Genomic DNA, 24,944 nt, shown 5'->3' with positions numbered 1-24,944 from the left:
GACAAGTCTGGAGACACCCGGACTTATAATTGCAACACACGCTGGAGACCAAGTAATAATACTGGGTCACACAACCGCTCTCATATGGGGCCCAAGATGGGCACGTATTTATATCTGATTCACGACAATATGTTCAAGTATCCATAATATACCATACTTCTTAGAGAAAGGAAGATGAGTCTTTCTGATTCATATCAAAAATGATGTATCCATAATAGTTCAAACAAAAAGCTATCACTAATAATCCTTAGTGAGGAAGCAGTTGCCACAATCCACATGTATTAGACTAAAAAAGCCAATGCATTTCGGAAATTATTTCCTTCATCAGGGCGAGTCTAATTATATAAGTCCAGCAAGCAAGTATATAACATAACAAATGCAAGTATGTGACATAAATTCATATAATGGTGACAATTCAAACGAAACATACATTGAAAAAAATGAAAGGAAACATACCAATTAGTAGATGTTACATCATGGGTAAATATCAATAGCAAAAAAGAAAAAAGAAAAAGAAAAATGCCGTAAGTGGTTTATAAGGTAAATAAATGAAACCAAAGAATATTAGGTGTGGATTTACCTCATTGGTGTGGTCAGTGGTGAAAAACAGAACGTCCTGCGTTCATGCCCACTCAGCAGTGGGTTGTAAATGACATTATGCACAAAGGCATGGAGAAAATCCACTCGTGCTTACAAGGAAACCAATCTGTGGATCATAAAAGATCCAATTAGATACTGTGTTTTACACTCATACTTGGTCAAAGAGAAGGATTGTAATCAGATTCTTACCTTGTAATACACAGAGAGAAACGATCCTCCACTGTGCAGCTGCAGGGCAGTGACTCAGACTGCAGTGTGAAGCCGTTGTCTAGGCAACGGTTCTTTTGTTTAGCATGTGACCACCTCGTTTCTGTGAGATGCAGGTGGTCACAATTAATGATGTAAAATCGGCCAGGGCCCACAAAAATGACAAACCAAATATTTATGGGGCATCATCAATAGGTGCCCATAATTGTGATGATAAAATCCGAAAAAAATTAAACATTAGAATAATGAAGATAGAAAAAATACTGTCACAGGTCCTGTGGCTGTCTGGTCACAATACTGCTGTAAAGTCGGCCAGGGCCCCCAAAAATAAAAAATGAGGTATTTATAGGGCATCACAAATGGGTGCCCATAATTGTAATAACAAATTCCCAAATTAAAAAAATTTATGAAAAAACAAAGTAGTAGTGATAGATTTATGCAGGTGGTCACAAATAATGATGTAAAATAGGCCAGGGCCCACAAAGATGTCAAACCAAGTATTTATGGGGCATCATAAATAGGTGCCCATAATTGTGATGATAAAATCCGAAAAAAAAAGTAAACATTAGACTAATGAAGATAGAAAAATACTGTCACAGGTCCTATGGCTATCTGATCACGAATACTGTTGTAAAGTCGGCCGGGGCCCACAAAAATTAAAAATGAAGTATTTATGGGGCATCACCAATGGGTGCCCATAATTGTAATGACAAAATTCCAAATAAATATATGAAGTAACAAAGTTGTAAAGATAGAAAAAATACTGTCACAGGTCTTTAAGCTGTCTGGACAGCAAGACATAACAAAATTAAGCTAAGGTAATAGTAAGACTATTCAAACGTAGATGAGCAGTTGAAGTACAGTCACAGTGCGTAAGGTGTCGCCCAGGGGCGGCACCTTGGGTCCCAGACATACGTCCGGGACTTGCACTAGGGCTGTTACTAGAATGCTCCAAACATAATTAGACAAAAGGCAACATATGCCAGACAATAATTAAGAAAATAAAGCAAAAAAGGCTACATGAGGTAGAGTGATTCGAACAAGTTAAGCTCAACGGCTGTCAACATGTGGAAATGTAAAAAGAGCAGTATCCAAATGTTCAGAACATCTTTCACAAATTACTCTGAGCATCATATAGAATAGCCAATGCAATCAAAAAGTAATAATTAGAGCACAGGGCAAAGAGACCCCTATGTATGAAAACATGTTAAAGTATACAACTCAAGCACAGAAAGAACAGTAGAAACAGTAAAGTCACAAGAGGAACAGTAGAGACCCTTATGTGTGAAAACATGGCAAAGCATACACCTTTAACACAGGCAAAACAGTAGTATCACAATCAAATATAACAGTGGTAATTGATCTCCTCGTTCAGACCGCTCGGGACCAAACTACAGAGTTTATCAATCCAAAATGTCTCTCTGCGATTGAGGCGCAGACCTAAATCTTCATGAGGATTATTTCTTGTGAGTACCTCCAGAATCAGAAACTTAATCTGTGAAAGATTGTGATTGTTCAAGGCCAGTGGCGAGCTACAGCCGAATTAGGGTTGGAATTACGGATACATGACCGGTGTTCGTTCCATCTGATTTTGGCTGCTCTAGTTGACTGGCCGACATAGTATTTTCCCCAAGGACATTTAATGCCATATATGATGTTGGCAGTGTCGCATGTGCCAAATGTCTTGAGGATGATCTTCTTACCTGTGCGTGGATGGAAGATTATATTGCCTTTAATGATGGAATTGCAATTAATGCAGTGTAGGCAGGGAAACGTACCAGTGCGTTGTGTGATCATTTTTTTCAATGGAGGTCTTGTATGTACAAGTTCGTCCCTGAGATTCCTACTCCTCTGGTATGCAAACACAGGTAATTCAGAAAACAAGTTTTGTACTCTTATGTCGTTTTTGAAAATGTTCCAGTGTTTCTTAATTGTTTGTTTGATTTTATTGCTCTGGGTACAGAATTTTGATACATATACTGGTGATTTAAGGTCCCTTGTTGGTTTCTTAGGAGTGGATAGTAAGGTTTTACGGTCAAGACTGTTGACCCTTTCAACTGCAGAATCCAGTTCTTCTTGATGGTAACCTCTTGCAAGAAATTTCTCTTTCATAGCCAGTTGCTGTGAAATACAATCCTCGGGGTCACTTACAATCTTTTTGACTCGAAGAAGTTGACTAAATGGCAGGTTCCTTAGTAAGCTAGGCTGATGGAAGCTAAGGCGGTGTAGCAGATTATTGCGATCAGTTGGCTTCCGGAAAAGGGTGGTACTATAACCATTGTCTTTCTTTATTATTTGTACATCTAGAAACGTAATCTTGTCCCGTGATGATTCCCTAGTGAATTGAACTCGTTGGTCAATGTTATTAAGGTGCTCAAAGAAGTCATCAAATGCTGCATCTGTGCCTGTCCAAATGCCAAAAATGTCATCTATGTATCGAGTCCACATGTAGATATCCTTCTTCCATTCGGGTTTGTTCAAAATGTGGTCCGACTCGAATTTGTACATAAAGCAGTTGGCGTAAGTCGGCGCCATAGTTGCGCCCATGGATGTACCAGAGACTTGAAGGAAAAACTGGTTATGGTATTGAAAATAAGAATTTTCAGCAATAAATTGCAGAAGGGTTAGAATAAATTCCTTTTGGGCTCGAACATCCGGTGATTGAAGTAAAAGCCATTCTACTGCTTCAATTCCAAGTTCGTGTGGTATAGAAGTGTATAGACTTTTGACATCTATAGTAAACATCAGATGATCCTGTTGGAAAGTAATATTGTTAAGCTTCTGTAAAAAATGAGTTGTGTCTCGAGTATAAGTAGGGGTTTCTTGAATTAGGGGTTGTAGGAAAAAATCAATGTAAACACCAAGTGGCTGGTTTATACTGTCCATTCCTGCGACAATGGGTCTGCCAGGGGGTTTGATAGGGTCCTTATGAATCTTTGGCAGAGTGTAGAAATTCGGAATTCTCGGATGTTCATTGAGCAGGAACTTATGTGTATGTTCATTTACCCAATTTAGTTCGAGTGCTTTGTCCAGCAGAATAACTAAGTTCTGTTTGATTGAGATAGTTGGATCATGATCTAGAGTGGCATATGTGGTCTGATCTTGAAGTTGTCTACTGCACTCAGAATCATAGTCTGTAGTGTTAAGGATGACAAGGGCACCTCCTTTGTCTGCAGGGCGAATAGTGATTTTGGTGTCGCTGTAGAGATCTCTAATAAGTCTCATTTCGTGAGGTTTCAAGTTCTTGTGTGGCGGGGTTCGATAATTGATCCGTTCAAAATCTCGAGTGACCAGTTTTTGAAAAATATCGATAGAGGGGACACTGATGGGAGGTATGAACCCAATTTTAGCCCTAAACTCTTGGAAATCAGGCATGTTGGGAGGTTTATCGTATGTTTCCAATTCTTCAAAGAACACTTTCAATTTAAGCTTCCTTACAAATTTATAGAGTTCGATCTTACTGTTGAACAATGTTGTACTATAGGTCGGAACAAAACTGAGACCTTTTTGTAATGTGTCTTCTTCCTGTTTAGTGAGAGTTCTGTCTGAGATATTAATCACTAAGTTTTCCTTAATTGTAGACGTGTTTGAGGTTTGGGTCTTAGGCTTCCTCCTCCCCCTGCGGGTTCTTTTGGCCGTGCGCCTAAAAAAACAGCGGTGGATGTTTGTGCATGTGAGTGGGCATGAACGCAGGACGTTCTGTTTTTCACCACTGACCACACCAATGAGGTAAATCCACACCTAATATTCTTTGGTTTCATTTATTTACCTTATAAACCACTTACGGCATTTTTCTTTTTCTTTTTTCTTTTTTGCTATTGATATTTACCCATGATGTAACATCTACTAATTGGTATGTTTCCTTTCATTTTTTTCAATGTATGTTTCGTTTGAATTGTCACCATTATATGAATTTATGTCACATACTTGCATTTGTTATGTTATATACTTGCTTGCTGGACTTATATAATTAGACTCGCCCTGATGAAGGAAATAATTTCCGAAATGCATTGGCTTTTTTAGTCTAATACATGTGGATTGTGGCAACTGCTTCCTCACTAAGGATTATTAGTGATAGCTTTTTGTTTGAACTATTATGGATAAATCATTTTTGATATGAATCAGAAAGACTCATCTTCCTTTCTCTAAGAAGTATGGTATATTATGGATACTTGAACATATTGTCGTGAATCAGATATAAATACGTGCCCATCTTGGGCCCCATATGAGAGCGGTTGTGTGACCCAGTATTATTACTTGGTCTCCAGCGTGTGTCCCAAACTGAACAGAGACATCAAGAACTAAGGCTCAAAGAATTGGAGCTCAATCATGAGCTTGAGATGAAGAAATTGTCTTTGGAAAATGCTTCTCTCCCCGAATCCTCTAGATCTTCCAGTCCAAAAAGACCCCAGATGCCTAAAGAGATTGTGGGTATGTATGAACCTAAGCTAGATGTATTAGATTGGTTAGTTATGTTTGAATATAATCATGGGCTCCAGGATATCAAAGGGAATCAGTTGATCCCCTGGTTATTCTCTAGGCTCCCCCCTGTTGCATCAGATGTGGTAATTGAGTTGGGGGAGGTGGATAGGATGGATTATGAATGTGTGAAACTAGCTTTAATAGCTAGATTTGGGAAGACTCCTTCCAGTACCTTAAGAGTTTTAGGACCCTCAAAAAGCATGATAGTACCCTTTGGGCTACTTGGGTGAATCAGTGTTTGAAGAACTTAGAGGGATGGATTAAGGGTTACAGAGTTAACACTTATGAAGGAATGGGAAACTTGTAATGTTGGAGTCTATCTATGATGCTTGCTCTCCTGAGCTCAGACAGCACTTGGCTGATTCGAAAGAACTAGATTCTAAGAAACTGGCTAAGGCTGCTGACTTGTGGGTTGCCAACAGGGCTACTCACAAGGATTCAGGGGTCACTCAGAAAAAGGATGAGGGAAAGCAGCCTAAGAAAGACAACAAAGAGAATTCAACTAATTCCAATTCCAAAGAGGCCCACAAACAAAATTCTAAAGGTAAGCCCCAAGGGAAACCTAATAAGGCTAGTGTACCTTCTGGTCCCAGACCAGAAGGAGGTCAGAACAAGCCACCATTCATAAAGACATTTGGGAAATGTTATGTTTGTGGCTCTACTGACCATGTGAAAGGGGATCCCAGATGTAAGGGTAAACCTTCAGGGTCCACACTGTCTCCTTAGCCTTCGCTCCAGAGGAGGAAGTACATATGGCCAGTGGAAACTTTCAACTACTAGCTGAAGACCCCATCAGAGTCTCAGCTAATGTATCTTTAGTATCCCTAGGGTTGTGGCAACAACAGAATTTAGATGTGTATAATTCTATCTCTCCTAACACTAAAGAGTATTATAAAGACAGTGTCCTCGTGAATGGTCAGGAGACCCCTGCCATTAGAGACACTGGGGCCAGCATAACTGTGGTGGATGAATCTTTTTTCAAGGTGGAGGATGTTGCTAGAGCACACAAACGCCTCACCAAGTTAGCTGGAGGGCCTGTGCAGATGCTTCCCCAATTACCAGCTCTCATCCAGTGCAATGAAATGACTGTGAGGATACCTGTTAGTGTGCAATCTGAAGTGCCTGGAAGGGTTCTTTTAGGGAATTACCTTAAGGTACTGGGGGTAGTGTCAAGTACTCCCAGACCTCCAAGCAAAAGATTGCAGGAGCTCACCAGACCTGCAAGGCAAGGGAGAGGACCTTGAGGGGCTCTCCAGAGGAGATGATGGACAAAGAGATCACTCCTTCTCCACTGGAGTTACTAACTGCTATTTCAAATCAACCAGAAGCAAAGGGGAAACCCAAGACTTCTAACAAGAAACCCGCAGAAAGCAATCCAGTGATTCCAACCAGGAAATCTCCTAGGTTGTCCAAAATCACACCTGTCATTCCTCCCCCAGCTGAGAGGAACTCATTGGATATCTTGACCATGTGGACCATCCTGAGCTGCAGTCTTTACAGGCAAAAGGTGGCCCCAAAAGGGCAGACTTCAGTAGGGGACAAAGAGAATGTCCACCTCTGGAAGGTCTTTGCCACCAGGCAGCTTCTCAGCTTGAAGGGCAAGAGCCTGGGAAGTACGGGTTACACTGGGAAGATGGCCGCTTCTATAGTGAACCGACAGAGTCAATCCCAGGAGACTACAAAAGACTTGTAGTGCCCTAAGAGAACCGACTCAAATTCTTGCAACTAGCCAATGAGATACCTTTGGCTGGTCACTTGAGTTTCAAAAAGACCAAGGAAAGGCTCTCTCTCTACTTTTATTGGCCTAAGATGGGGGCTGAAGTAGATAAGTATTGCAAGAGTTGCCACACTTGCCAAACTTCTGGTAAAAGTGGCTCCAAGAACGTGGCACCTTTAGTGCCTCTCCCTGTGGTGGGAGTACCATTTGAGAGGGTAGGAATTGACATTGTTGGTCCCCTTGATCCTCCAACATTTTCACGCAACAGGTTTATACTTGTTGTAGTAGACCAAGCTCTAGGTACCCTGAAGCAATTCCTATGAGGACTGTTACAGCTCAGGCTGTAGCTAAGGCCTTCCTTGGTATTTTTTACCAGGGTTGGGTTTCCTAAGGAGGTAATATCCAACAGGGGGTCACATTTTATGTCCCACTACATGAAGGCCATGTGGAAAAACAGCGGAGTTACCTACAAGTGCTCAACAGCCTACCACCCTCAGACAAATGGATTGGTAGAAAGGTTTAACAGAACCATGAAGAGCATGATAGGAGCTTTAGAGGACTCCCTCAAGAAAAGGTGGGACCTTCTACTACCATGCCTTCTCTTTGCATATAGAGAAATCCCTCAGGAGGGAGTGGGTTACAGTCCCTTCAAACTTCTCTATGGCCATCCGGTCAGAGGTCCATTGGCCCTGATCAAGGAGGGGTTGGAGAGTGCTCCTTCCCCCCACCCCAGTCAGAGTCACTGACTATGTGATAGGACTCCGGAGGAGAATGTCACACATAATGGCTGAAGCAAGTGAGAACTTCAAAGCAGGTCAGGCTCTGGTGAAGCTTTGGCATGACCAGAAGGCCAACATGGTTGAGTTCGCTCAAGACCATCTAGTTCTTGTTATTGTACCAACAAGGCAGAGGGCCTTGCAGGACAAATGGATGGGACCCTTCAAGATTGTGGGAAAACTTGAAGAGGTGAACTATTGTCACGACCCGTGACCCAGAACCCCCCTGGCATGGTCACATGCCTGGTAGGGTTAGGACTCGGGGTTCATTTGGGGTACCAAGGGCCTTACATTATCACCAGGGACTCTCCTGGAGTCAGTCCTGGCACCTTTGGCGCCACGCTCATATTTGGAATGGGACTTGAGGGGACTACTTTTTGTGCGTAAGCCTGCAGCCAACATGGAGGCACCCACACAGTCTAGTCCCTAAGAACCAGATTGTGCGGTGCAGTGTTTTAGGGTGATGTAGCCCGGACTACTTTACCTGGACTACTTTACAGGGGAAGGCTATATAAACCACACCCAAGCTACAGAACGTGCTTCGCATTATTCTGCAGCCAGCAGCATAACCCTCATCGTGTTCAGAGACCAGCACCCGGCGTTCCTGGAATAGCGGGCCTGCACATGAGACAAAAGAACATCATTAGCAGTCCCTGCTTACCTGCAGCTTACCATCCTTCGATCCCGCCTGCTCGCGGTCTTCCATCCCTTTGGCAGCATCTTCAGGACATCACGCACGCACCGGAATGAAGCACCTGGAGGGAGAGAGAAAAAAGGACAACGTTATACAGGTTACTCACAACAATCACAGCAGTAACCATAACCTCCTCATCTGGCTGGGCATATCTTGGCCGGTTCCGCTCCGCAAATCTCCGCACGCCCAGAAAGACCATTGCGACCTGAAATGGAATAAAGAATACAGGTTAGCCGAAAAAGACATTAGCGCGCCACACTTTGCGCTGAACCTACCATTCTTCATACGCTCCGCGTCCATAATCTCGGCAGGAGCCTGATCCAAGCAGCGCACTCAGCGAACCTCCGAACACCTAAGGGGGAAACAATCAGGGAAAGACATTAATAGCACGAAAGAAAAGCAAAGGCCTTCAGAGACTGCTATAACCAGACTTACCTCCTTAAAGACACTTGAATGGGTTGGCACCAGTGAATTTAACTCGGTCGCTTCAACCCGCAGAAAACTACGTGACCCTGCGTAGAAAGTAGGACGGAGAGCACGCCAGACATCATAACAAGGTGAGGAGGGGGCTATCAGGTCGAGTTCAAGGGGATGGTGGGAGGAAACGAAATATGTGCCTAAGTCCAGTCCTCCTGTGTTTTTAGGCCCACCTGCCATAGAAGACATCATCCCGAATTGGGCACATCCGTGGGGAATCCGGCAACCAGCGCATACAGGCGTCCCCGTGGATACCAGGTGAGCGTAACAACTATCTGGTGGACTTAGGCAATACTAAGGAGGCTCCTAGAGTCTTTCACACCAACCGTCTAACAGCTTATGTCTCGAGACCAGAACTGAGAGCTTTGCTCCTAGCTTCAGCTCAAGAGGAGGAGAAGAGTGAACCTCTACCTGACCTCCTCAGAGGCAAACCTTTAGACAAGAAAGTAGAAGGAGTTAATCTCTCTTCTAATCTGACACCTGAACAACAGGAGGAGTGAAAAGTTTTGTTAAATCAATTTGCCCCTCTGTTTTCTCTAGCACCAGGCTTGACCCCTTGGGGCCAGCATGATATCAAAACTGGTGACTGTTTACCTGTCAAAAGCAGGGGTTACAGAATGTTAGAAAATGTAAGAACCCACATCAATGGAGAGGTCAAAGAGATGCTTGATCTCGGGGTAATAGAGCCCTCTACTAGTCCATGGTCTAGCCCAGTTGTGTTAGTACAAAAGGCAGGATCCAAGGAGTTGAGATTATGTGTGGACTATAGAGCCCTAAATGCAGTCACTAAGACTGATGCCCATCCTTTGCCAAGGACAGATGAGCTGGTGGATAGACTTGGTTCAGCTAAGTTCCTCAGCACATTTCATCTCACGTCAGGCTATTGGCAAATAGACCTGACTGACCATGCCAAGGAGAAAGCTGCATTCTCCACCCCAGACGGCTTATACCAGTTGAAGGTTATGCCTTTTGGACTAAAGAATGCACCTGCTACATTCCAAAGGATGGTTAGTCAGGTTCTGAATGGGATGGAGGACTTCTGCATGGCATACTTGGATGACATTGCAGTGTTCAGCCCTACTTGGAAAGAACATGTTGATCACCTAGAATATGTTTTGCAGGCTCTTGAACAGGCCCATCTGACCCTAAAGGCAAGCAAATGTCAAACTGGTCAGAGTAAAGTGGTCTACCTTGGGCATGAGGTAGGAGGAGGTGAAATAAGGCCTTTGCTCAGCAAGATTGAAGCTGTGCAAAATTGGACAACCCCTTCTACTCAAACCCAAGTGAGAGCCTTCCTAGGCCTCACTGGGTATTACAGGAATTTCATTGAAAACTATGGATCTATAGCTTCTCCTCTGAATGTAATCTCCTCTCCAAAATTCCCTAAAAAGGTCAAATGGAATGAAGAGTGCAATCAGGCCTTTGAAAGCCTGAAGAAAGCCCTTTGTCAAGCTCCAGTTCTCAGAGCTCCTGACTACCACCAACCCTTCATTGTGCAGACAGATGCTTCCAATATAGGTATAGGTGCAGTCCTCAGTCAACTGGATGAGAAAGGTAGAGAGCCCCCCATTTGCTTCTTCAGTAGGAAACTGAGGAACCTGAAACAAGGTGGGCAACTATTGAGAGAGAATGTTTGCCATTGTGTGGTCTTTGAAGAAGTTTAGACCATACTTGTATGGATCTACTTTCATTATTCAAACCAACCCACCAACCCTTGAGATGGTTGATGCAAATGAAAGGGGAAAACCCAAAACTGCTAAGATGGTCAATCTGCCTCCAAGGGTTTGATTTTACCATTTTGCACAGGTCAGGATGTCACCACCAAAATGCTGATGGTCTCTCTAGGATGGTTATAACCAACTAGATGTAAGAGACTCATCCAGGAGTGGATTAGATCCTCCTGTCCCTTAGTCTAGGGGGGCGAGTGTTAGGGAGAATTCTCATTCTATGGCTAATTTCCCTTACCTATAGAGTCCCCTAGCAGCTTTGCTGTATTTGAAGGGGTTTATTTTTTTCTCCTGCTAAGAGTGAGACTCTTTTTCCCAATCTTAGGCATGTGTGCTATGTGCGTTCTAGCCTATTTTTTTGTTTAATGCCTATGTGGTTCTCACCCTCATAGGAACCATCTTTATCCACATGTGTTACATGTGCAGTAACACAGGGGTGTCGTAGCGACCCCCAAACATAGACTCCATACCTTGGGACTGACTACTGTCCCCATTGACTTTACTAGTCAATCTTTATGAACTAAACCAGTACAACCCATCTTACTATGCAAGTACTGGGAAGGGTTAATAGTTTTTCCCTCATGTTCATTTTCGAGAGGGTACCGTACAGTCCCTCTCTCAAAAGTTTCTGGCTGGTGGCAGTGGTTACTACCAAAAATATTCGACCGCAAATATTTTCCTATGGGATTTTCCCATTGTTCTAGGCTACCACATTATCTGACAGCCTTTTACATACCGCCGGTTTATTCTTATATTAGCTTTACTCCGGTAGGTTTTATTTGCCAGAACTTTTATATAACTTCTTTCTCGTGTCTTTCTCTAAACTCCTAACCCAGGTTGTCCGTTGTTCGTCCTTTTGACGGGCTTCTGCCAAGAAGCTCTCCTTTCGGCGCCACTGAATCTGGGGTGGGTCCACTGTGTGGGAGGGGAAGTAGGACCCCTGGACGGGGTTGCCGCAGCAAGCCCTGTTGCACTCTGCCCTGATAGGCTGGAGGGTCTCCTGCCAAGATGACCGTTCCACTGTGTGAGTGACAGCTAGGCTGTATGAATTGGGATCTTTTTGCATAAAAGCAGGGTCCTGAGAACTGGAAGAGCAAGACATCGCCACTGGAACTGAGGAACCGAAGAGGAGAGAAGCCAAAGACATCTGCAACGACTGAACCACCGGTGAAGCCCTGCTGCAGCGTCTCACCACTTTTCTCCACACAACGAGAGAAGTTCTTCATCTGCAAGAGCCTTCTTCCCTTGAGCTGGTGGGGCCAACCAGTTTGCCAATCGCCTTCCTGGACCTGCCTTGGTCGAATCGCCAGTGCCCTGCACTCGGAGTCCGGATAGCCGGGCACCCGTCCACCCGGACCGCAATTTAAAGGAGCGTACCTTTTATTTCATTTGGCAGCACCGCAGCTGGTTTCCTCCCTGGGTAGTGCAGTAACTCGAACCTTCCGCCATGACGAGAGCCTCTCTTCCTCTGCTGGATCTCCCGAACTGCAGGAACTACCAGGAACAACCGCCACCGCAGGAGCCTCTTCTACATTTGAAGGTATTTTGTTCCGCCAGGCCGCCCTTTTCGTTTGGTAGCGCTAAAGGTGTTTTAAATCCTTTACCTACCTGCTGGGTTGGCCGCCCCTATCTTCTAACATTGTCTTTCACCTTCTGCATCCACCTTTTTGAATCGTTTAACAAAAACTTGACTGCAGCTAATAGAACATTTTGCTCCTGGGTACTTTGTTCTGTACCACTGACTCTGGCACAGGCCTATTGACTCTGGTTAAATCTGTTACAACTGCCTTCTCTAGATTGCTTCTCAACTAGAACTGTGTTGGTGCACCTAATTCTTATAAGCACCTTTTCCTTCCCACTTTAAAACTTGTGAAGTGCCATTTTGCTCGGTTTTCATTTAAGTATTTTATATGCTAAAGTACTGCCTTGCCTAAACTTGTTCACAAACTTATTGGGAAGTGTTGCTAGGGTGCCTAAGAATATATTCCTGTATAACTTGTACTTTCCCTCCCTTGTGTGAAATTGCTAGAGTGCCATTTGTGTTTGGTTTTCACTGTGCTGTTTTGCTCAGTTTTCACTCTTGCTCAAACTTGTCTACAATTTATCTAAGGAGTTGTGTATACTTTTCTTGACTGATTTTAACTTGCTTTATTAACTGTGATTAATGTGTTGAACTAGAAGTGTGTAAAATAAATATATACTTTTTAATACAAAGCTTTGGTCAGTGTTTCCTTGTACCATAGTGCTGTAGTCCTATTGTGTAAACCCTGAATACTGCTCATCTCCTTCTTGAGATAAGTCTAACTGCTTAGCCAAAGCTACCAACTAAATCTTTGTGGTACAGACTGATACCAAAGGGGATTTATTGCTCATACCTGTAGTCTTAATCTTCTGTAGTGCTCCCTAAGGGAACTGCACAGGATTCTGCCTAATAGCTTCAAATCGCCAGCCCCAGTACGGGACAATAACAGTTTTATTTTTTGTCCCGTCCTGGGAATTCCACCCCGAGCCCTCCGCTCACTAGACAGTGTCATGCACTGGGCGCTTGCATAGATGCTCAATTTCTTTTGCTTTTTCAGTAGAACACTTGACATATACAGCTCTAATCAACTTTATGTGTCAGACTGTCTATTGAATGATCCAGTATGTGTGAAATAGCAGACAGTACTGCGTGACACTGGCTTATCACAGGGAACCTGCAGGGATTTCTTTTTTGTTTTAAAATGTGGCAATCCTATATGATGGGGCCCCCGGGTCGGTCAATGTTTCTGGAGACTGAAGGCGCTCTGCTCTGGCTAGCCCCGGCCCACTTAAAACCCGAGTATTCTTGTGCCCCAAGAATAGACTTTTATAAACCGTGTTGAGGGGCCATAAACGCACAAGGTGTTCAAGGGGATGGTTTTGAAATACCCATTTGCACTAAACTTTCCACATCCTTATCACTTTCGACAACATCCAGACATTCCCAGTCCAGCCACTCGACCTGGTTGTTAATACTGGGGCCTAGCGAATGAGCGGAAGTTAAGAGCCGTTGAGACGCTCTCTCTCTTGCTGCCCATCTATGGACCAGCCGTCCAATAGTCGCCTTCTCTCAGGCTGGCGGCCCACCCCCATGCAGCAATAGAGGCATCACTCCCACAACCAGGCTTTCAACTAGTGAGGACCAGGAAACAATGCATAAGAGTAGGAGGGGGGAGGGGCTAATTCATTAGAAACAAAATATTGTGCTATGAAAAACCTGGCCGTCACTGGCCCCGCAGCGTGACTGGTCATAAAATGGATGTATTTTAAGTGAGGGAATGGGATGTTCCCGAAAGAGGAGTCCGTGCTCTTCTATTCCGAGCTATGAGTTTCACAGTGTGGTGACTCAAAATATCCAGCCTACGACATAGGACGGGAAGGGACACTCACGATCGCCACGAGTCATCCATTGCCAGCTCCACTAAAATAGAATCGGGTTTGTAAATTGCACTGTAGTGGTGTGCATGTGCTTGTGTGTTCATGCAAGTGGGAGTATGGATTTCACGGCACAGTGTAAAGTGAGTTACCAGAGTCAGTGTAACTTTTATAGGGGAAGTGAACCACGATTGGGAAAATCATACCGACAGCCAGGGTCTGACTGGGAGGTGGGGAACAGATTTGGGCACCAACAAACAAAGTGGCCCACGATGCCACACTGCTTTTCTGTAATTGTTGCTACAAACTCAGCAGAACCTGGGGGCACATGTTTAGTAAAAATATGTGACAAATAGTGCTTTCCAATGAACAATAGGTTAATACCATTGGTAAAAACTACAAGCTGCACAGTACGTTAACCCATCAAACTGGCCGCACTAGCCAGGTGGGCAGGCCCCTCAGGCATTTGCCTATTGCTCGGTGGTTCAGTCCAGCCTGCTGTCAGTGAGTTGCCTCAGGCATAACCTGGTCCTCAAGCCTCGGCCGGGCTCCTGGAGTCCACTTACTGGGACCCATGGCCACCCGTTGTTCCACCTCATTTTCGCTGAGCGGAAGCGCGACTCAATCCAGAGGATGAGGAACCAGGATGATGCCACTCCTGCTGTGATGCAGACCAACACAAAACAAAGTCACTGGGTTAGTCTTATGGCAACCGACTGGGTGACAAAGAGCAGGCCGGAAACGCCTTTCCCAATCCCAAGCATTTTAGGGATTTGCTGCAGATGACGAAACCATGAAAGTGGTAGGTAGGATGTTGCGGGAGAATATCCACATACGCAAGAGCAAGGATGAGACAGCTTTTTCTCCTGGAAGAGTGAGATATTCAGGCGGAATGGCACATGCTGGTGAGGTTAGCCTCAGAGGCTTGGCCTGCTCCTTGTCCCTTGCTGTCTATTGGCTTGTTGAAGCTCCATGGCAGGCACTGCTGGCCAGTACATTAAGTAATGGACCAAGAGAAAGGAGCATCGAAACGACTGTACTGTTCCGAGGAGCAGGGCAAAGGGGAGGAAAGCTCATGCCGCAGCACGACAGGAGGCCAAGGTGGCAAGACAACAGTGTAGGAAACTGATAGCCATAGGCGTTAGGCCACAGTGAAAGTAACTGGTGCTCAAAGTGGCAAGACAACAATGTAACAAAGTGATTGCCAAGAGACCAAGGTGTAATGAACCGTTGGCATAGGAGCCAAGGCAACGGTGCACTAAGCTGGTGGCCAAAGCAACAGTGTGAGGGACTGTGGTCCAGAAGGCAAGGAAGCAGGCTAGAAGCATGACAATATTAACAATTTGTGTTACTTATTGAGCTGTGACGGATGGAAAGCAGGATTGGCCCTACAGCAGGATTCGAACTTACGAAGTGCAGGCTGCCTCATGTGAGAGGAGAGTGCATAACTCTGGAGATATCCGCCACATTGGCCATGGAGGCAAGGCAATAGCTTTGCAGCCTGATGAATGGGCTCTTTCAAATCCATCATTTGTAGTGGATCCGTCACTTGATTTTGGATAGGTGAGGGTGGCGTGGGGGTGTATGTATCTGTATAAATATTTTATGTATGCATCTATAAAAATAATGTAGCCATACACCACTCAAATTGGGAAACCATCTCAGCACTGTAAATGTGTCTGACAATGTGGCTGACTTGTCATGTGCTGAACCAATCTTTTGTTTCCAGTTGACAAAGAGGACTCTAACGACCAGGGAATAAGACACCACTGGGAGCAAGCAAAAACCCAAATCATTATCGCAATAAAAAAAAAACTGGTGAGGGCAGTGGTAGAAGTGTACCAAAAAAGTAGTGGAACTGTGACTCTGGCAACGGACAGGGTAGGAAGGAAGGGGCAACCTGCAACACATATTCCAAGGGGTGCCGTCATGCTGGCTGACAGCCAATTGAGTTGAAACAGATTTCACTTTAGTTGTAACTGATATTCCGTGGTAAAGTGAAGAAGTGTGCTTTAACTTCACAAAGAACAGTTCCGGAATGGTGAAAATGGTTGCAAAAAGTAGTGGGGCTGTTAACAGTTAAATATAAAAGTATTGGAACTCTGCTCTGGACCGTTCTTGCTCACCACGACCATTGGGTGGGGTTTGTGCACCTTAAACATGTTGTAAACAACTGTTCACTGCCGCAGTCTCTACTAAGCACATCACAAAGATATGACAAAACATTGCCATACACAACATGTCCCTATAACACTCCATTTAGGGCGGTGTTTGTTACAAGTATAAATGGGAGAACCAGTCTCCCTGCACGGGCAGCATTGGGGAGAGACCATTGCTCCAAGACCCCCAGACCATGACAGTTGAGCAGTTGAGTAAGGCTAAAAAGAACTCAAAAAGTGAGAGGGAAAAATTAAGGAAGCAAGTAACAAAACGTTCATGGTTCTCAAAAAAGGGCAAAGAGAGCACCCAAAATTATTGAATTCTGATGAACACAGCTACACAGAGTTAGGGTTGGGGACTTTGTGGGGTATGTATTACGATACTGCTTGCCCCACTTGTGCAGCAGCTATTGTATTACATACATTAATGAAATGTACATTAGAAAGTGCATCCCATATTAAAAGGTGTTCACGTTTGTCTGAACACGAACAAAGGAATGGCTCCTCCCTAACAACCAGGCCCACGCACCCTACACTCCCCACCCTCCCTGAGACTGAGTGTTCCATTTGCCACTCCCCTGGCTGCTTGTAGATCCCTTGCTGCCGAATTTCCCCCCCTCGCCCTCCTCCGTTGTTAGCTCCCCTACTCCCTTGTATCTCTGCTTCCCTCACAATTTCCTTGCCCCTATGTTTTGTAAAGTTCTCAGTTGCTTCCCAAAGCTAGGTACATGCTCAATAAATTCCTTGATAATAATAAATAACACCACTCCCAGTTTATTCTGGTCAACAGTATGTACTGTGGCGGGTCGGAAAAAGGAGTCGCACTCATTGAGGACATCATGAATCTCTGTTTAATGGAATTATATTTAAAAAAAAGGCCTAACTTTCCCTATTTCTAAAGGGATCACCCTGCCTATCTAAAGAAACAAAGGGTGCTTGTCTGTTGTCAGGAAATACCAAAGTAAAATGTCCTCGGTGCAAACCTAACTCTACCTGACCCTACCACTAGTTTAACCAAATTAAACTCAGCCAAGAAAAGGTCTTTCTGCTCGTAAATCCTGGTAGTCTCTATATGGAAATGTGTCTCTCTTATACTTGAGTTTCTTTATACAAACTTCTTTGGTAAGCTCTGGATATCTCCCCCCATGAGCTCTTGTAAAACACTTCTGGGACTGGTTCTCTTTAAGCTTATGCTGGTAACAACCTGTTTTGAGTTAATCTCACACACTCTTGTCTTCACTTAGGACTCTTTCATAGTCTCTCAATGTATCCTTGGCTACTTTGCCTGGGACTTAATCCACCTTTAGATTCCCCCACTCCTGGGTTCTTTCTTTTATACTCTTTCTTCTAGTCTCTGGTTCTCTTGATAGTCTTATCTCATACTCCGTAGACGCCCTGCTGGGGCTTTGCTTTAACCAGTCTTTGTGTCTTTGCTCACAAGACCTTTTCCCATCTTCCCAGGGCAAGTGTCTCCAGTCCCTCTTTATTGTTTTCAGTGGGCTATTTGTTACTCCTTTATGAACTCTTCACATTGGCAATCAGAAAACGTAATTTCCTGTATCTCGTCTTTATGACTGGGACAATTTGCACTCTTTATGTTCTCTCGTATTCCTCATATGTCTTCTTTATCAGTGGGGTGAGTTGCACTCTTTTTATACTCCTGTATTCCTCGTATCTCGTCCAAATGACTGGGATGAGCTGCACTCTTCATATACTCTTGACCTGGTGGCTTCCTGTTTTTCCCGCTCCACCAGTACCTTCTGCGTAGGGGAATGTTGCAGGGTTCGGCACGCACTTAGGTTTTCCTCTCCGTTCTCGCTTCTCTTGTTCTGGCATTTCGACGGAGTCCTGTTCTCGGCTTCCTCTTGGGCTGCAGCTGTCTACTAATTTGGGCAATAGGGAGTTTCTTGTGCTCCCAGCTGTGATGTGTCATTCAGCAGGTGTCTCACCTACCACGAGGTGATCGTGGTCATGCCACCACCAGCTCCTGGATACTTCTTTCTGCCCAGGTAGCGGTTTTCCCATTGCTGTTCTCCTCAGCCCTCCAGCGTCTCACTGTGGCCTTCCTCGCTGATTCAAAAGTTGCGGGCTCTGTGGTTTGGCTTTACCCCACCCTTCCAAAGCACACTCACATCAGGGAACTTCCCCTGGATACTATACTTTCTCTACTTCTTTCCTCCACTCGGCTTAGTTAAATATACATCTCGTCTTAAAGGGACATCGGGGGTCATTACGACCCAGGCGTTAACCATGGCGCTATTAGCACCATGGTTAACGCCGGCATCCCCCATGGTGAATGGCGGAATTACCGCCCCCATCACAAGGTTGGCGGGGCGGTAATTCCCCATTCACCATTGGCCCTTCTCCATTCCCATTTTTGCCCCATAGGGCTCAATGGGAATGGGGAAGGCAGTAATTACGGTACCGCAAATTGCGGTACCGTAATTGCCTCCAAGGTCCCTTTGCGGGCCTGCTCCTTAACGGCTGGTAACACCAACTGTTAAGACCGGGACCCGCAAAGGGACCTTGTAATTAGGCGGCAATGGGTTAAGGCGCCGTCACCTTTTACGGCGCCGTTAACCCCTTACCGCCTGGGTCGTAATGAGGCCCATCGTCTTTTCCTCTTTCTGATAGATTCACTCCAGCATTGCATGCGGCTAAATACAATGATGTTACATTCTTCTTCTCAGCAGGTAGTCTCATATATGCCGATATATTGGGGAATCTAGGGAGTTCCTCGTAGGAACGGGAGTCCTTGTCCCCTAAGGGGGGGTCACTCCCCTTGAGGTCCCACTGGCCCATACCCCTATGGAGGGTATCGCAAAGCAGGCACACCTCCCTAGCCTCAAAGTGGGTGGCTCCCCATTGCGGAGAAGTGGCAAATACCATTGATACGTCACAGTATTGGAAAAATCCTGTGTGGCATTATGAGTAACTATCATCTGCAAATTCTACATCTGTATGGCCCATGCAGGCTCAATTAGAACCAGCTGCGGATGATTTTAGAGTGTTGGTGAAAATAATATATGAAAGTACCTTGTAACAACAGACCCACAGAAAACTGCATCCACCCACAAAAAGAAACCAGGGGCTTGTGGCATATTTTGTTTTTGCAAATGGAGAAACTGCCCCTGCCATCAATTTTCGATGAATAGTTAAGTGTTTTCAAAATAATTGGTATACACTCTGCCTAGGTCTCTGGTTAGACTTCAGTGCTATGAGAGTTGGGCCACCCTATGTTGCTAGAGAAATTGTGCTTGCTTTGTTTTATGGTGTACATTGTCGTGGAATTGTCTGTCTTTATCAGATTCTGTTCGCGTCTGAATGGGGCTTTAAAGGATTTCAGTGCTAGTGCCCCAGTAGCTTTCATTCGAATCACTGGTAAAACACCACTTTGGATGATCAGACACAACGGCCACACAACATGAGGCTTGGACATTCAAGTCATGGCATAGGCGCGCTTTTCCAAAGGCCCAAACAAAATAACTGTCGCTGTATGGGCCACCTTCATTTTATCAAGTGCAGTCATTTACCCAAACAGCAGAAGGGGTCCTGTGTTCTTGGTTGGAGATATAGGATACAGTGTTGGACAGGTTTCAATAGGGAACCGTGAAAAACTGGATGGATTATATATTGAGATGGGAGTTTTAGTTCCATGGCTACTGGATTAATAATACGTATACTATTGAATGGACCCATGTAGCAAGGTTTGATCTTTTTGTTACAGTTTAGTATGAAGAATGGACAACCAGACCATTATTGATTTGGTATTCCAGAGAAGCTCTCCTTTTCTTGTCGACATAAAGTCAGGCTTAGTTTTGAGTATCTTGAAGATGAAGTTTGGCCTTCTTGAATCTGAATGATTGGCTGCAGGGACCATGCTTGATTTAGAGGAGGGAACGGGAATAGAGACAGGGTGTATACTGAGTGAAAGATGAAAAGGGCTAATGGTAGAAGTCATTGTATGCGAATTCTGCTAATGTCAGTAAGCGGGTCCACCCTGGGTGCTGCTCGGTGACATAACATCGTAGGTATTGCCCTATGGTTTGGTTGACTCTTTAGCTTTGTCCATCACTGTGCGGATGATAAGCTGTGGAGAAGTTTAACTGGACTCCCAATCCTTTACTGATAGCTCTCCAGAAGGAAGATATAAATTTGAGTACCACGGTCAGTAATTATAATTTTGGGCAATCCACAAATCTTGAAAATGTTTTGTATGAAGCAGGTAGCCAAATCCGCAGCTGGGGGTACGTCAGGGAGGGCTACAAAATGGGTCATTTTTGTGAAGGAATTATCCTCTCCAGGAACGTCGTGACACCAATGCAGCAAGGTATGTTGACTAGCATGGCTGGTAGCCATAGTTTGTTATGATGGAACAGTAATCCTTGTTCTTCTGTATGGATCGGCGATTGCTGTAGATATTGTTTGCTTGAGATGAGGAGTAGAATGTTTTCATAAGGCCTCTTCATAGCTTTGCAAAGGGTTATCGATAATGGAGATTATCTTTTTTCGGAGGAACGGATGGTATACCTTTATGAGGGTCAGAGGAAACCTTGTAGGCTCGGGAAAGAGCATTAGCTTTGGTGTTTTGATTGCCTGGCGACTTTTAAATAAATTAATCCAACAAATCTGTCTTAGGTTCATTGACTGGGCTGTTTAAGACATCCCATATTCCTGTGGTCAGTGTATACCATGATCATATGCTTGGCTCCTTCCTGGAGGTGCCTCCAATTTAGAGAGGTGCCTTTGTTAGCTAGAAGTTCCTTTTCAAAGCTACTGTAGTTCCTTTCTTCAGAGGTGAATGTACGAGAATAGTAGGAAAGTGGATGAGTTTCTTTGGATCTGGAATCCTTTTGTATTAGGAGGTCCCCTAGAGCATAGTGAGAAGCATCGTTTTCTACAATGTAAGGCAGGTTAGGATCATGGAGATGAAGGATGGGAACCAAAGTGAACAATTTATTGTGTGTTAAGAAGACTTTTTCTGTTTCCAGAGTCCACTCATAGATCATGTCTTTCTTTAGTAGTCAAGTAAGTGGTATCAGGAATCTTTAAAAGCTAGGTATAAATCTCTTGTAAAAATGGGCAAATCCTAGGAAGCGCTGAAGTTCCTTAACAGATCCTGGACAAGGCCAATCCATCACAGCTCGAGTAATGATATACCCTAGATACGCAATATGTTGCTGATGAAATTCGCATTTGGGGGGTTTTGCATGAAATCGGTACTTCCGAAGACGGTTCACGACTTCCTTAACATGGGAGACATGTTCGCAACATTTCTTTGAGAATATCAATATATCATCGAGGTATATTACGACAAAGACATCCAATATATCCCAAAACACATTGTTCAGGCAGTATTGGAAATACGGAGGGGCATTACATAACCCGAATGGCATTACTAGCTATTCGGAATGGCCGTAACGGGTTCTGAAGGTTAATGGGTTCTGAAGGTGGTTTTCCATTCCTCTCCCATGGCCATGTGAACCATGTTATAGACACCCTTAAGATCTAACTTGGGGTACATAAAACATTTTTTTATTGCCTGATCTAGTAACACTTGAATGAGGGGTAGAAGGTAGCATTTTATTATAGTGATTGCATTCATCTGTCGATAGTCCATGGACAGAGTTCAGTTTCGTCTTGCTTTGAAATGAAGAAGATTGGCGCTCCTGCAGGTGAAGTGAGTGTTTAATGAAACCTTCCTGGAGATTGGTATCTATGTACTCCTTTAAGATTATGTTTTCCTTCTCGGAAAGAGCGTATATTCTTCTGGAAAGTAGCTTCACTCCAGGGAGGATTTCGATTCAACAATCATATTACCTATGGGGAGGTAGTTTCTCCGCCTCTTTGGAGTCAAACACCTCAAGATATGAGAAGTATTCCGTAGGTATACCAGCCTGAATCACCAGGGCACTTGGGTCCTGTAACTGGATATGGAGTCAATCTAACTAGATTGTTGTTTGACAAGGATGAGGTTGGCTGAGAGAAAGCGCATTCTAGTCGCTATTGTGAAGGAAAGAAGGTGTTTGTTGTCTCCAATCTATGAAGGGGTTGTGGTGTTGGAGCCAGTAGGTACCCAGGATGACTTAAAAGTGTGGGGCAGATATAGCGTCAAAACTGAGTACCTCATGGTGGTAGTGGGCACATACCATGGATAGAACTTCAGTACCTAAGGTAATGGGCCCAGAAATGAGCGGAGAGCCACCTCCAGACAGAATAGGTTCTGATTGCGTCTGGGGTTTTAAGGGAACATGCTTCTTATGAGCAAAGGAGATGTCTATAAAATTCCCTGTGGCTCCCTTGTCAATTTTTTTTTCTTCACACAGGTGTGCTGCGGGGTTGTCCCCCGCAACACCCCGCTCACCATACCACACAGTATAGTGAGCGGGGTGTTGCGGGGGACACCCCTGCAGTCCCTGTTCTTTATTTTAATTTTCATTTTATTTTATTTCTTTTCCCGAAGTTGTGCTGCAGGGGTATTTGCTGCCACAGGTGCCAGGCACTTGGTGAAGACTCTTGGTGCCGACCTTAGGCTGAAGGGGAGAACTCAGAATTGGAAGTGTGCATCTGCCACTGAGAACCTGGGAAATCTTCTGTGTGCTGAATGGATGGGGATATTGTCATGATGCCTACCCCCGGGGACCCAGACCAAGCCCAGCAACCCCGGAAGCCGGCATCAAGTCATCCCAAGCAAGCCCAACAACCGCTGCTAGGGGCTATTTGAGTGCAGTCCTGGCCCCTATGGCGCCAGGCTCATATGGAGTCAGTCCTGGCACCATAGGCGCCAGGCTCATAAATTAAAACTTACCTGATGCAGACCATGCTGCAAGAGCTCCAAGCCAAAGGAGGCTTGGAAGGGACTACTTTACCTAGGGACTATTTTTTACTCGGTTGGGGCTGGAGAGGAATACTTACCTGGGACTACTTTGGAGACTATTTAAACCACGGCCGAAGAGCAGCACACGCTTCGCGTTATTCTGCATCCAGCAGCGTAATGCTCACCGTGTCTGCAAGCCTGCATCCAGTCTTCTGCCATGCCCGCCTCGAGTCTGCAGCTCCTAGAAAAAGGGAGGAACAGAAGGAGAAGACGTTAGAATAAGAGCAAAACCTTCGATCCTTACCTGAATTCCTGGTCCATCGCGTCTTCAAGCTGGAAGAAAGAAGTTATTTTATGCGCATCGCCTCGCCTGCTGCAGCGCTGTGCTGAATTCACCGGCCTTCGCAGCATCTTCACATTCCACTGCATCCTCCTGCATGTTTCACCGCACTCCGGCACCTAAGGAGAAGACAAGAACAGCAAGGTGAGCCAAGGGAACACACAGAGGAATATTAGTTACCCCCCATAGACTTGCCTGATTTTACCACCGGGGGTACTATTCCTCTTCACGGGTCGGCACAGCTTCCACTGCATCTTCGCCGAACCCCGGCCCCTAAGGGGAAACAAAAGGACAGCAAGGTGAAACAAAGGGACTAACTAGGGGAACCCTCCTCAACACAATAGACTTACCTGATTTTACCGCCGGAGGCATTATTCCCAGAGACTTCATACTTTCTCTCAGCGCCTGAATAAGGGAGAAAGCAACAGGTTACATATTGACATTACTTTATCGAACTGTGTTGGATAATACAAATCCTTACCAGAATATTACCGGTTGCCACGAGGAACTCTTCACTAGGGTCAAGCTGCAACCTGCAAGGAATCGGACAAGAGTGAATGTCAGGCATTTGAACTCTTACGAACTACATACTTACGGCGTCTTGCTGGAAATCTCGGAGTCAATATTGTTCTGGAACTCACCAATTCCTCCGAGCCAGTGAAGCAACTGGTTAATCTACGCACCCCTGCGCTCAATGCAGGATGGAGAGCTCATCTTTTCAAACCATCAGGTGAGATTATAAGAGGGGACATCAAAGGTGATCAGTGGGGAGAACAATGGGGGTGGGGGGATTTACGCTCAACTCCACAGGTGGTTAATTCCCTTTCTCCATTTGTAGAAGAATATTCCTACGGGCCAAGCAAACGAAGTTAGGTGGGCCAGTCCAGTCCGTCACCTCGGCCCTATGCGTCACATTGGTGGAGACCGCAGCTGTCCAGTTCAGATCGACGCCTCTGTGGGAGTCAGGTGAGCGTAACAGATATGGATACGCATCTTCCAAATCCAGGGTTGCCAGGAAGTCATTTTTGTTTAACCATGGGAGAACATTTTGTAAGGATGTCATTTTGAATTTGATGCGCTTGACAAATTTGTTTAGCGCCCTTAGGTCCAATATTGGTCACTACTGGCCATTCTTTTTTCTGATCAGGAAAAACCAGGAATAGAAGCCTTTTCCCCTTTGGACTACTGGGACTGGTTCTATGGCTGCTTTTTGGAACAGTTTGCAAATTTCTAGTGTGTTTTGCGTGGTTGGGGCGTGAGGGAGGGAGGGTGGTTGGTCTACAAATTTGATCGTGTGTCCCTTACAAATGACTTGTAACACCCACTTGTCTGATGTTCTGTTTCGCCAGTGGTGGTAATGTTGGATTATCCTTCCTCTCCCCGGAGTGTGCTGTGGGAGGGATGGGTATGAATTGTCAGTTCTGTTTAGATTGTGTTTTGGTGTGGTTTGAGCCACGTCTGCATCTTTGAGTATTGAATCTGGCCATAGATTGGTGATATTTATTGTCTTGAAAGGTACTGCCTTGCGTTCTCTGACCATAGGCCGGTCTGT

General features: G+C 44.8%; 1 long non-coding RNA gene across 1 annotated transcript; it reads right to left on the bottom strand.

The window, feature by feature from the left end:
- Positions 1-215: 215 nt before the first annotated feature.
- Positions 216-897, bottom strand: LOC138520640 (uncharacterized). Its single transcript, XR_011282831.1, has 3 exons — positions 790-897; positions 581-706; positions 216-335 (listed from the first exon to the last, which is right to left on the bottom strand). It is a non-coding gene; the product is annotated as an uncharacterized lncRNA (long non-coding RNA).
- Positions 898-24,944: the final 24,047 nt, after the last annotated feature.

The sequence above is a fragment of the Ambystoma mexicanum genome, chromosome 13 (genome assembly GCF_040938575.1).
Source record: "Ambystoma mexicanum isolate Mex_15411 chromosome 13, UKY_AmexF1_1, whole genome shotgun sequence".
Classification (NCBI taxonomy): domain Eukaryota; kingdom Metazoa; phylum Chordata; class Amphibia; order Caudata; family Ambystomatidae; genus Ambystoma; species Ambystoma mexicanum.
This window is presented reverse-complemented; position numbering and strand designations above follow the sequence as displayed.